This window comes from Toxorhynchites rutilus, chromosome 3 (genome assembly GCF_029784135.1).
Source record: "Toxorhynchites rutilus septentrionalis strain SRP chromosome 3, ASM2978413v1, whole genome shotgun sequence".
In the NCBI taxonomy this organism is placed as follows: Eukaryota; Metazoa; Arthropoda; class Insecta; order Diptera; family Culicidae; genus Toxorhynchites; species Toxorhynchites rutilus.
In genome coordinates, this window is record NC_073746.1 from 30,653,508 (window position 1) to 30,667,133 (window position 13,626).

At 35.9% G+C, this 13,626-nt stretch overlaps 1 protein-coding gene across 2 annotated transcripts in view; it reads left to right on the top strand.

Annotated features, from left to right (window-relative positions):
* Positions 1-13,626, top strand: part of LOC129775144 (uncharacterized) — a 378,096-nt gene that overhangs the window by 141,587 nt on the left and 222,883 nt on the right. The window lies entirely within an intron of this gene.

Below are 13,626 nucleotides of genomic sequence, written 5' to 3' on the forward strand. Positions count from 1 at the left end.
TGTCGATGTTGTTTGAACCTGAGTTCCCTTAGTTGAGTTGAACGAACGTCTGAACGAACAATTTTGTCAATCTACCAATCTGTCCCCAGAGTTGTATTCCTTTCGTCAGCAGAGATTTTTGTTTAGGAAACTTTAGCTCTTGATTTGACCGAGTCTATATTGGATTTTGGGAACTTTATTTGCCCAAATTTTAACTCATACGCATGTCATGGTCAACTAGTGTCTTCATTGACGCTGTAACGGCCGTGACGGCTTACTCAATGTGCGAATTGTTGTTCGCTGAACGATTTAATAGTATTCTCTGCTGAGGTTATCGATTTGACTTTTGATAAGCGCTTTAATAGAGCTGTAGTCATATTTTACACTTTTCGGCAAGACAGGCCGACAATCAACAGCAGGAAGCTCCACATCATTCCATGGAACTAGGGTAAGTAAGGGTAACTTCGATATAACGTACATTTTACTTTCAAAATTGTACGTTGTATCGAATTGTACGTTATATCGAAGCATAATAAAGAACTCTGAAACGTAGCTTATATTACTTTATTGTGTTGCTGTTTGAGTAAAGTTGATGAATAAAATCAATAAGAAGACGAAGCCAACTTTTCTCATGATGTTTGCCTTCGTTCTGTTGATTGAAGTTTGATTCATTTAGAATCCAGAATCACAAAACAGTTGTATTACGGGATTGGTTAAAGTTACAACACAGGCTTTGGTATCAAAATACAGATAATCTATTGTTCTTTCAGAAAAAAAATATTGAAAAAAATTTTTTTTGGACTTTGATAATGTGTACGTTATATCGAGGTAAAATGTTATATCGAGGGTACGTTATAACGGAGGTACGTTATATCGAAGTTTCCCTGTATATCCATGGAACTGATTTGTATGTACAATTTACAAACTTTGGCGTCAATTATTTCCTACGCTGTGACCAAACAAAATATGAATAATAACTCATTGACATTTTTGAGGAGAATATACAATAAAATATACATATCAAATTTCATGCGACTTCTATCGCACGTTTTGTTCCATAGAATGATAGTGCTCTATAATGCCAGATTGTTTTGTTTGAAGGATCATATATTTTTGTTTCAAATTGGAATACAGGTCGGACTTGATTATATACAAACTAGATTATATATGATTCGATTATATACAATTTTAGACTCGATTATATACAGTTTGAATTTTTTTTATATTTCAAATATGGCTTATTGCAAAAAAAAAGTTATGTTTCAAAGTTTAGGTGAAAATTGATTTGTTATAAGAACAAGAATAAGAACCGTAAGAACCGTGACTTTTGAAGATTTTAATTGAAGGATCGCCAGGAGTTTTTTTTTATTAATTCGTTTATTTTTACAGGCTCAGTTACTTAAGTTTAAAGGAGCCGAATTCTTAAATATAATTTTAAAACTATATATATATATAAACAATTTTCTTGAATCTATAGTTTATTTACATTTCAGCTTATTCTACTATTTATGGCAAGGGGACGAATTACCCGCAAAGAAAGGAAAGGAGGGTATAAGGATGAAGGGACAATCACACACGAAGATCTATAGCTTTAAGGAAAATATATATATGGGACATGTAATCAAGGTCTAACCGAGCCAACACATCTCTCACCGGCACATTGGGCTGTCTTCCTCGGGCCCGAAGGGAGTTTTCTAAATTCGATCTGGCGACCAGATACACCTCGCACGACCAAACAACGTGCTCGATGTCGTGATAACCTTGGCCACAAACGCAGAGATTGCTGCTGGCAAGATTGAAACGGAAGAGTAGTGCATCTAACGAACAGTGATTGGACATGAGTCGGGAGAAGGTGCGAATAAAGTCCCGACTCAAGTCCGCTGCAATATAATTTTGAACAACTCCTGGCGATAAGAGTTGTTCAAAATTATATTGCAGCGAAATTTATAAATATATGAGTTGGGTGTTAAATAATAAATTGTAAAGCAATTAGAGAGGTTCACTTTTTTGGATAGAAACAATCATGTTTATTATGCATTTTGGGGTAAAACTAGTAATAACACTTCAAACCCCACTAACGTCCATGTTTTCCACTTCCTAAATGTTTTTTTGAAATCCACTAATTTGGATGTTTTACGTCTATATCCTTTACTACATTTTCTCATTTTTCGAATGGTAGCAACAGAATCATCCTATTTAGCGTACTTGGTGAAGTAGAGCCAGTTAGAGGCAAACCGAGCCCGAAACAGTGAAAAGGTTCAATATCTCTGCCTTTGTTGAAACTCGAATATATGCGTAGAAGGATTTTTCATTTTTTCATCAAATATGATCTTCCATCACATTCTGGAATATTACGGATATATGTAATTTTTATATGAGAATGATGTTTTCTGACTTTAAGGAGATGAATCAAAAATTATTAATTTTTTTATATTCTAAAAACAAAAAATATATGTATATATAACAAATTCCAAAAAAATAAATTGAAAAGAAAATGGAAATTGTATATAATCGAGTCCGTCCTGTATTACGGTCTTTAAAAAAAGATTGCTGCTGAGCATTGATTTTCAAGTGTATTGAGGTTTATTTAATCAATACGTTTTGTTATAAGTTCGTTATAATAAGATATGGCGTACTGGTTACATCCGTATCTCTCACGCTGAAGGCCACGAGTTAAATTTTTACTCCCGACATTCTTCCGAAATGGAAATAAGGTGACGAACCAGCCAAAGATGTTGAAATTCAGTACAGAAAGGAAAAAAAAGTCTACGTTTTATGTGTACGAAAGATTGCGAAGCTGATGATCGAATTCTAGTATTTGTGGCAAAAGCTAATAATATAATGTAATTTACTCATGAAATCATCACTGTGGGTGGTACCAAAAACAATTGATGCATTTGAACCGAACATTAGGCTCAAACGATCCGGATATTCCAAAAAAATATGAAAAAGTGATATCTCCGCACGACAATACTAGTCCATGAACTGCAAAAAATGCTCAAGAAATGTTTAGAGACGTTTTAATAAGAATGTCCTTCCTCTTCCGTCGTGTCCTTTTGTTTGACAATTGTTTCATTCGATGATTCATGAACTAGTCAATCAACATTTCATTTACCGTGGAGTAGTCAAAAATTTAGTCGATCTTTTGATTGCCTCAAAAGGAAAGGAATATTTCACAAAAATTATTTGTAGCGCCTAAGAACCGGACAACCACTTTCTTTTCTGATACATCACGGCACGTTAAATTTAACGGTAACTTAAAACAAATAACCAAAACAACACTGAAGTGATATCGGTTTCTACGCACCATGTTAGATAGACAAAAACCTATTGCGGTTTTCACCGATTGTCAATGAAATATGCCATGAAAAACCAAAATCGTTTTCACAAATAAAAGCGATTACATCTGTTATCAGAAGCTTGTTAATCGACTATAATATAATCGATTTTTGTGATTGAAAATTCGACTAACTTATACCGGACATCACTAAGATAAAAGTAAAATACACTTGTACTCAAGTGATTGTCGCCGTTCGAGATGCATCTGGAATTTATTTGATACAATATAACCAAATTATAACCTCTTTTGCACGATTACGACTTACGACGCTTGAGTTACATATGTACCTGGTTTATTTTATTTTGTAATATAAGTGATTTCTTCCATGTAACTCCGATTCATTGATTAAGCGTGCGGTCCAAAGTACTATAAAATCGAACATTTCTCACAATTAACGATCTCGGATTGGGGTTACCTACAACAGTATCTCTGCTCCCCTTCTCTCGATCGCAGTTCGTTTTTCTGTTCCGCAATCGGGAGATGCATTTCACGAATGTACACGACCTTCTCTTTTCCAGAAATATGATAGCCGCCCAACAGCGCGCGCTAATTAGAAGAGTTTACATGCTATTACCCATTCATTTGCGTGTGCCATTCACTTTTCGCCGCTTCGTGCAGTCGCATAGATGCCAGGTCGAGGAGAGAGATGAATTTAAATAATTAAACCGAGGAGCATAAACTCAATCGCGAGCGGTTTTTTTTCTGCTTCGTTTCTAGGTTTGCACGAGAGAGAGTGGAATACTTCGTCTCGAATGATTCTCCAATTCGCCGCCTCTGTTTGGTAATGTATGTGAAGGGATATGCAAAAGTTAGTAAACGGAACGAAGGGAATAGTTCCCAATCAACCAATTTTGGGTGCACAGTGAAAAATAAACGAACGAAACAATTATGAGGCAGATCTACAATGTGTTGATGCTTAGAAGAGGGTTGGATGAAATTATGTTGGCTTCATTCACACTTTCGAAATTGTATCCGCGCGAACGTTTATTGCTTATTATCTATCCAGTCATGTAACAAATGTGCTGCAATTCATCTTCTGGAGCAATTATGCATCGTATGTGTAATGTGAAACCAATCCAGTTGAGGAATGTCATTGTAGGTATAGTATTTATATAATTTAGATTGGAATTCGATTGACTGTTGCTGCTTTCACAGCTACCTCGACGATTAGCAATTGTTTGGCCGAGAGAGAAAGTTTGCGAATTTTTTACGATATGACTTCATTTAGGTATAACGCATAACCATGACGACATTTTTGACTTTTTTTTCATCTTCGAATTGAACCAAGCAGAATCAATTCATTTTAAATTTGACATGTCTCTATTGCCTGAACCTATAAAGAATGTATTTTTTAAATTTAGCTGTTAAAAAAGTGTAATCATCGTAAAAACGTGTTGAAAACAATTTATTTTATCGAATGACCAATTTCGTCTAATAGTGAAAACCAAAAGACACAAAAACAAAATGTAAGAATCCAGAGTTGGATTCAGAATATCTGATTTAAGATTGTATAGATAAGCACCAAGTTCAAATCACATATTTCGAATCTTCAGTTTTTCTTCTCTTTTTTATTCTTCGAATTTTGAATTCCGATTAAATTTTCTATTTAGACACAGATTCTAATATTTCTCGAGATTCTATCGCTAAATCTAAATTATAATTTTCATGCATGTTTTTTAATTCCAGATATCTGATTCACGACTTCCGGTTCGAGACTTGGATTTTTTTTTATTCAGAGTTCGAATTTTCAATTTCCATTATGATTTTTTTTCAATATGAATGTTTTAAATTCTTGAAACCCGATTCATATTTTGGGTATGTACCTAAATTAGTCAGTAATGGTTTTCGGGTATTTCCAACCCAAATAAACAATTTTCAGAATTCTAATCCGAGTCCAACGTACATTTCTTAGATTCCAGATATCAGACTCCCGATTTGAGACTTGAATTTCTTATTTCAAATTTTCAACTGCTACCTCGAATACAAATTCGACTAACTGATCTCAAATTTAGAACTTTTTTTATGTTGCAAAAATGATATAGAGTTGTGTCCAAGACACGACCGCATTGTTGACGTAAGACTAGCAAATTATTTCATTCAATTTAATTGTTTATCACTTCGGATATTATATTATTTGAGAATAAAAGTTTGATGTTTGAGGAATGGTGTTTTCAGTAGACATTTTGACGCAGTGAATTACTCACGGGTACGACGAATGTTAGCCGAGCTCACAAATGCACTCGAAACGTCCACGAAAACAAGTAGAAGACCATCTCCAAATCTACCGTAGCCTTCGAAAAGGCAATTTGATTTGAAGCTTTCAAGTGAATTCTTATCCCTTAAAACGGCTGTTGGCCGCTCGCCAACTGGATCGAGACAAGAATAAAAACGGTAACGGTATTGAATTAAAGAGACTTTAAACTCAGAGAGTTCATTCGTCTCTAAGGATAAAAACCTCAAACGACATCTCTTTTATACTTTCGCCGGTGGAAGTACGAAGCCTAATCTTTAAATATTTTTCGTCTGCATATGTGCGTCAGTGCAATTTCGACACGGTGCATTTATTAGGCAGATTCTGAAAACCCATTCAGTAGGAGATGATTTTGCACGTTCGATTCGTATGGGTACATGGGTACAATTTATCGTCCTCCCTTCTTATTTTTTTCCGCTTTGGTATAATGATGCATGATGCTTAGCTGTGATTGGTTTCTCAATGATATTTGTATATTAAAATTGTGCCTCACCGCTGCGTTGGATGCTCGTTGTTGATGACTTAGCTTAGGAAGCACAGTAAATCAAAGAAATGTATAAGAAAATGAAAATGCTTCGGCATTCGTCATTTCAAAACAGAGGAATCGTAATGTATAGCATAACACAATTCTTAGAGCACATCTGATTCCATTTTTTCTTGCTACCGTGTTAATATCTCTTTAATTAATGGCCGAACGCCTGTTTCATCACTGTAGTATTGTGAAGTGTTGGCCCGAATAAGAACCGCGATTAAGAAAAGAAGGCCAGGTTTATTGACGAAAGGAGTGTTCCTCATTCACGATAATGCGCGGCCTCATTCTGCTCGCGTAACTCAAGAGCAATTGAAAAAAATCAAATTGACTGTGTTCAAGCATCCTTCTTACATCCCAGACCTCGCTCCTAGCGACTATCACTTATTCCCGGTGATGAAACAGGCGTTCGGCGGTCAACGATTCGATAACACTGAAGAAGTTCGTGACGCAGTTACATCGTACAGAAAAACTTGTTTTTGCGCGGTTTTTTTTTGTGCGATTTTTTTTTGTGCGATTTTTTTTGTGCGGTTTTCTGTTCTTGTGCGGTTTTTTTGTGCGGTAAAAGAAAAATAAATATATTTGACGAAGTTATCGTCCATTTAGTTTTTTTTCGATGGTTTATATGCATTTAGTGCGAAAAAAAGCATATTTGCGTCTCAATTATCCACTTCTGAAATCATTCCCTTCCTCCCATCAATCGCTCTAAGTTTTTCTAAGTGTTTGCATGACATTATTTCTAACAGCAACTAAAAGCACAAAACAGCCACGCGCAACCGAAAAGGCAAACTGTCCCGTTGCAAAGCAGAGAAACAAAAGGAAATTGAACGGTGAACGGCGTGGATTTGAGTTATTTTCTTGGGGGAAACTTTTTTTATGCGGTCCCTATCTACCGCACAAAAAAAGTTTTTTTCAAAATGTGTACCGAACACGATTTTTTAAAGCTACTGGTGAAGTTTTGCACGATTTTTTTATACGGTCCCTATTCCCCGCACAAAAAAAGATTTGTCTGTATTTTAAAAAGTTGGACGCTACGCACTTCGCGCTCGGAATAGAAAAACTCGTGCCACGCTATGAAAAATGCCTCGAACGTTACGGCGATTATGTAGAAAAATAGAAAATAAAACGATAGATTACGAAAATCACCTTTTTTTTGTCCTAACTTTATTTTTCCGCGATTTCTGAGGCACTGAAACTAATTTTTTGAACGACCCTCGTATTTACCGAGTTAGACCCAGTTTAGTGATGCTGTATCTAACCTGGTACGCCGATAGCAATGAACCTCAAATGCATTTTTCTCGAAACTAGTTTTTTTGAAGCTGGCGTACACGATATCTCAAGTTTTACTGAACCGATTCATGTCGAATTTATATCGATACAATCTGCAGTCATCTCTCTATCGCATGAACCTCTAGAAAATAATGTTTTTTGGAAACATAAGGAAAAACGTTTCAGACCGTATTTTGCTTTTCAAACGGCCGCCATTTTGTCAAAAACGATGTTTTTGACTTGCCCGATGTTCATGCGATAGCGGCATCTTTACTGATTCAGAATCGGTTCGATTTTTTTGTTTCAGATAACCGGAAAGGCTGGAATCGTGTACGCCATGGCACAACTTTCTTTGAACCCTCTCACTTCAGCAGCTCTTAACTATTCTATTTATGAATATTTTTTTCCGTTCAATTTTTGTTTTATTGTTAAAAGATAGATGAGCAAACAATGATATAATGGATGGTAAAAATATTCTGTGTTTTATTTTTACGGAACTCGTAAAAACGTCTCTAAACTAGAATACCCTCTTAATTTAGCACAAACCATGGAGCATGGAGCAGCGAGAAACATAATGAATCGATAGTCACCCATCGGCTAGATCGGTGGCAGCGGCGGCGTGGGCGCCCGAGTTGCCTTTCTTAAGGCCTGGAGTTGAGAGTTAAGGTTAAGATCTACAAATTGGCCTTTTCAAGGTAAGAGGCGAATGAACTGAAAAAGTTTAAAGTCTCTACAATTCAAGACAACATCATCATCATTACCAAAACATTCTCGGCGAATGTACGTTGAGGTACAAAACCCCAATGAAATTTTAATGGAGAATTATTTTTTCCAGTCAACTAATTCATTTTCCGAGTAGAATACTTGCTCATTATGATTTGAAAATCTAGAACTGGGTTGTACCTGTGCTTCAACCGCAAGGTAGCCGTAGGACTACCGCTGGCTCAGTAATCATTTATTTGAAATTTCATCTCAATCAGTTCCCAATGAATGAATGAATGGATATTTTAAAAAATTGCTGAGTTTTTCTTGTTAGTGTGTGAGTGGATGAGTATAAGTATTGAATTGTTATTGAGATGAAATTCAACTGATGGTTCTGAGAAGAACCGATGAGTTTGAATGGCTTTGTAAAAGCAACTGCAGATATTTGATACATGATTCATTTTGTTTTCGAGATAATAAAACACGAGATTGTTCATGAACATCCAATGCGAAAGCAGAATAGAAAGTGATGCTCTTAAATATCATTGCATCACGGAACACCTAGTCGAATGTGTGCGAGTATTCCTTCGCTCGGGCGCAATCACAGGCAAACAATTTTTCATGACTATTCCATGCAAAAACAGAATAGAAATTTGTGCTTTTAGATATCATTGCATCACGGAACACCTAGTCGAATGTTTGCGAATACAAGCAAACAATTTTCCAAGACCACTGCGAAAGCAAAACAGAAACTGAGAGAAGTTGACGTCGACATCATACATCATGCCTTACGCAGTCCAATCGCGACTGAAATAATATTTAAAGTGACTGCTATATTTATAGTAATTTCGATAATATGGTTGGAAGCAGTTTTCAGCTATTGAAACAATTAAAATAATATATTCAAATTGAATGCTCTTGGTGAAGTCCTTCGTTTCTCCGGTTATGCCCCGTCATTACTCACCCTTTTTTTTTGCCTCAGAATGTTTTCTCAGTATAAGCAGAATATGCACGAAAGCAAGCAGAGTTTGCATCGACGCGCAGAAGCACAGCAGGAGATAAATATTAACAGCCAACCCAGAAAACAAACACCATGAAATTACGTAAACCACCGGGCCTTTTCAGGGCCACCTTTTCATATGCTTTTTAAGAGTTATTTCGAAAATTTCGATGTATTCTAAAGTAATATGTAATAGAAGATTTAGGAATGTTTCGGACCAATTGGTGACTCTTTTCGAACGATAATTAGATTTTGTGTATTCGAGTATAGTTTCCGGGTGGCGTCGAAGGGCATTTCCGGATTTGAAGAAGGTATTCTCAAACGATGAGAGTTATGTTCTTCGGGGGAAAACTGAAGGTAAAAGTTAGTTACGTTGCGGTTGCAAGCGCCTTCGCCGCTTTGGGGAAGGTTTTTTGGTGTCTGTGATCTCTTTTTAACAAGAGATACTGAAACATTACATTTTTCTAGTTTTCTAGTTTGATATGCGTCGTTTATAAGCGTCCATTAGGAAAAAATAGGTGTAAACATATGTAGTGCCTATAGGTAACATAGTTTTCTTCTATTTCCGTGTATACATGATTTTTAATAAATTTTTCAGAAGGAGAGTGGGTCTAATAGTATCATATTTTGAAGCTCTTTGATGAAAAAACACATACTCTTTTTTAACGCATCGTATGGAGCTTTTGATTGATTTATACGTCCTATTAGGATCTATTCTCGCATTCGACGCTTTTTCAGAATTTGGTTCTTTATGTGCGACCAATAGGAGAAACTGGTCGTTCCAAGAAATAGATTTGTTTATGGGGGAAACAGGTTTTTGTGTTTTCATGGTAACACTATAAAATTCAGAATAATACTGGATCAAGTAGCATTGTCACGTCTTAGAGTATTTTATGTATAAAAGGGTTCTACGCACGATGATTTATCAACAGCATCACTGTTTCGGCGAAAATTTACAGATTCTCACAATTTCAAATCTGGTATAAGAATTCCAGCTTTTGATTGAAACTTAACTGCTAATAAGTATACTTGAAGAAAAATCAAACAACTTTCCGAACAACAACTAGCACAACTGTCCAAGATACGTTTCCAGTAAATAATGCGAATTGGGAATTGGTTGTCCAAATCCCTAGGTTGTCTGTGTGCTAAGCTGCCGTTGAAACTTAATCCAGCGAACATACAAGAGGTGTTCATACCTAGAAGGCGCCAAGGCGTGTAATTGATACATCAGAGGTGACAGTTTTCACTCAACCTAGAGTACTGTGGGTGGACTGTCAGACAGTTTTCACCGAAAGCCACGACTTGGAGCGATGATACATCTATGTTTACCACTCAGAACATGCACAAACAACACGCACACACACACACTCTCGACTTGGGAGTGAAAACTGTTTGACTAATAGCTTTGTGGTGGATTCTGATGCAAACGGCAACGGAGAAGGAGATGAATTGATCTTCTCGATGATTGAGTATCTGTTACAACATAACCAAATACGAGATGTTTGTAGTGCAGTGCCACGAGAGCAGTGTGTCGTCTTCATTGGGAGTGACTGAGAAAGCAGGAAGGGTAATTGATGAGGACGTGTTGCAGCGACGAGAAAATAAAAATAGGTACTGCTTTCTAGGAAATTAGGTGTGCACCGAACTCATTCAACCTGTTGCAACAATCTTTTGACCATAGGAGCAATTCCAAATGAAATCGACAAATGACAAAACAAAAGGAAATATGAGTTTTCCACAGCAATTGGGAATTTTTCGACTCAAGCGTAACTTTTGAAAAGGGCGTATCGATTTGAGTAAGAGAAATCTTTGATAATTTATATCTCAAAAACTATGAGTCGTACCTAAATAGTGTCTTAGAAAGAGTTATAGAGTATTGATGTTTGAATATGAAAAAAATGTACACTGAGAAAAAAAATTAGTACTCTTTTTTTTATTTACAAACTAAAAATTCAATTTGCAATATCCAAAATATATATTTTTTCATTTTTTTTTTTATACAAAATAGAAGTCATGCAGAAAATTAAAAAAATGGGCCCAAGATGGTAAAACTATTTTTGACGAACTTTGTGGAACATCGAATTTTTAGGAATTTTCGAAACTTCGAATTTTTGTATGTTAGCAATCATTCTTAACCACAAATTATGAATCCTGATGTGATTTAAAACAAAAAAAGGTTATTATCAATCTCCTTCTAAATGCAACCATTCTCGATATATTTGAAAAAATAGTTCTAATTTATAATCCTTTTTATAGTAAATAATATCTTTTAATATGTTTGTCGTGTTATACCGTCATGTTCATGAAAATTTTGAATTTTCTTATAATTTCCAACAATTTTTTTTGATTGATTGAAGTTTGTATTAAGATAAAAAAGATTTTTTAGTTTATTTACGTTTTGTATTAACCCACATGTCTTCGAATGTTTCGTAACGTAACTCCTAAACATATGTCTTTATCATAACGATGTATTTGGAAAAGTTGTTGGAAATTATAAGAAAATTCATGAAATCTCATTAACATGATGGTATAACACGACAAACATATTAGGCTGTCAAAAAAGTCCTGCGGTATTTTTTTTGAATTTTCATTTGTTCATAAAATTAGTTACAATCATCTGTTTTAAGTCAAATATGCGCCGTTTTGTTCGATGACTTGTTCCCAACGAGATTCCAACTTCATAATACCCCTGTTATAGAAGCTCGCTTCCTTATTGGCAAAAAACTCGGATAGCCAATTTTCACAGGCCTCTTTTGTGGCTAACTTCTGACTACCTAGTTCGTTCGCCATGGACAAAAACAGGTGGTAGTCACTTGGTGCAAGGTCCGAACTATACGGCGTATGCAAAAGAACCTCCCATCCGAGCTCCCGGAGCTTCTGGCGCGTCACTAAAGAAGTGTGTGGCCTGGTGTTGTCCGGATGGAAGACAATGCGGCCTCTGTTTATCAAAGATGGCCTCTTCTTCATGAGTGCTACCTTCAAGCGGTCCAGTTGTTGGCAGTACAGGTCCGAATTGAGCGTTTGGCCATAGGGAAGCAGCTCATAATAGATTATTCCTTGACAATCCAACCAAACACACAGCAGAACCTTCCTGGCCGTTAATGAGGGCTTGGCCACCATCTGAGCCGCATCAGCGGGCTTCGACCACGACCGTTTGCGCTTCACGTTGTCGTAAGTGACCCACTTTTCATCGCCAGTCACCATCCGCTTCAGAAACGGGTCGACTTGTTGCGATTCAGCAGCGATTCACATGCGTCGATACGGTCAAAGATGTTTTTTTTGCGTCAACGTGTGTGGCACCCATACATCGAGCTTCTTTGTGAATCCAAGCTTCTTCAAATGGTTAATAACGGTTTGATGACTTATCCCCAGCTCTTGGCCGATGCTACGGCTGCTACTATGCCGGTCTTTCTCGGCTAATTCAGCGATTTTGTCGCAATTTTCGACGACAGGCCTTCCGGAGCTTGGCGCATCTTCGACGACCTCTACACCAAAACGAAAACGTTGAAACCATCGTTGTGCGGTGGAAATGGAAACTGTATCGGGTCCATAAACTGCACAAATTTTATTGGCAGCTTGAGATGCATTTTTGCCTTTGTCATAGTAGTACTGTAAAATATGTCGGATTTTCTCTTTATTTTGCTCCATATTTGCGACACTATAACTCACGAACGACTTAACCAAACAAAACACTGTCAAGGACTATATTATAGCTATATTAATACCTTCCCAACAAGCTGTAGTATGACTCGATACAATGAATACAACTAGAACTACGCGCTTACAACGACACCCCGCGGAAATACCGTAGGACTTTTTTGACAGTCTAATATTTTAAGGGCCTATTTACTATTGAAAAGACAATAAATTTTTTTTTTAAATATCTCGAGAACGGCTACATTTAGAAGGAGATTGATAATAACCTTTTTTGTTTTAAATCACATCAGGATTCATAATTTGTGGCTAAAAATGATTGCTAACATACAAAAATTCGAAGTTTCGGAAATTCCTAAAAATTCGATGTTCCACAAATTTCGTCAAAACTAGTTTTACCATCTTGGGCCCATTTTTTCAAATTTTCTACATGACTTCTATTTTATATGAAAAAAATGGAAAAAATATTTGTAAATAAAAAAAAGAGCACAAATTTTTCTTCTCAGTGTATATTTCAAATTATGCCAACAATACTCTATAACTCTTTCTAATTCACTATTTCGGTACGACTCATATTTTTTGAGATATAAATTATCAAATATTTCTCTTACTAAAATCGATACTACCTTTTCAAAAGTTACACTTGAGTCAAAAAATGAACCAAAATGATGTATTCGGAAAAGTTGTTGGAAATTTTAAGCAAATTCATAAAATTTCATGAACATGACGGTATAACACGACAAACATATTAAAAGGGATTATTTACTTTAAAAAAACAATAAATTAGACATATTTTTTTAAACATCTCGAGAATGGTTTCATTTAGAAGGAGATTGATAATAACCTTTTTTGTTTTAAATAACATCAGGATTCATAATTTGTGATTAAAAATGACTGCTAAC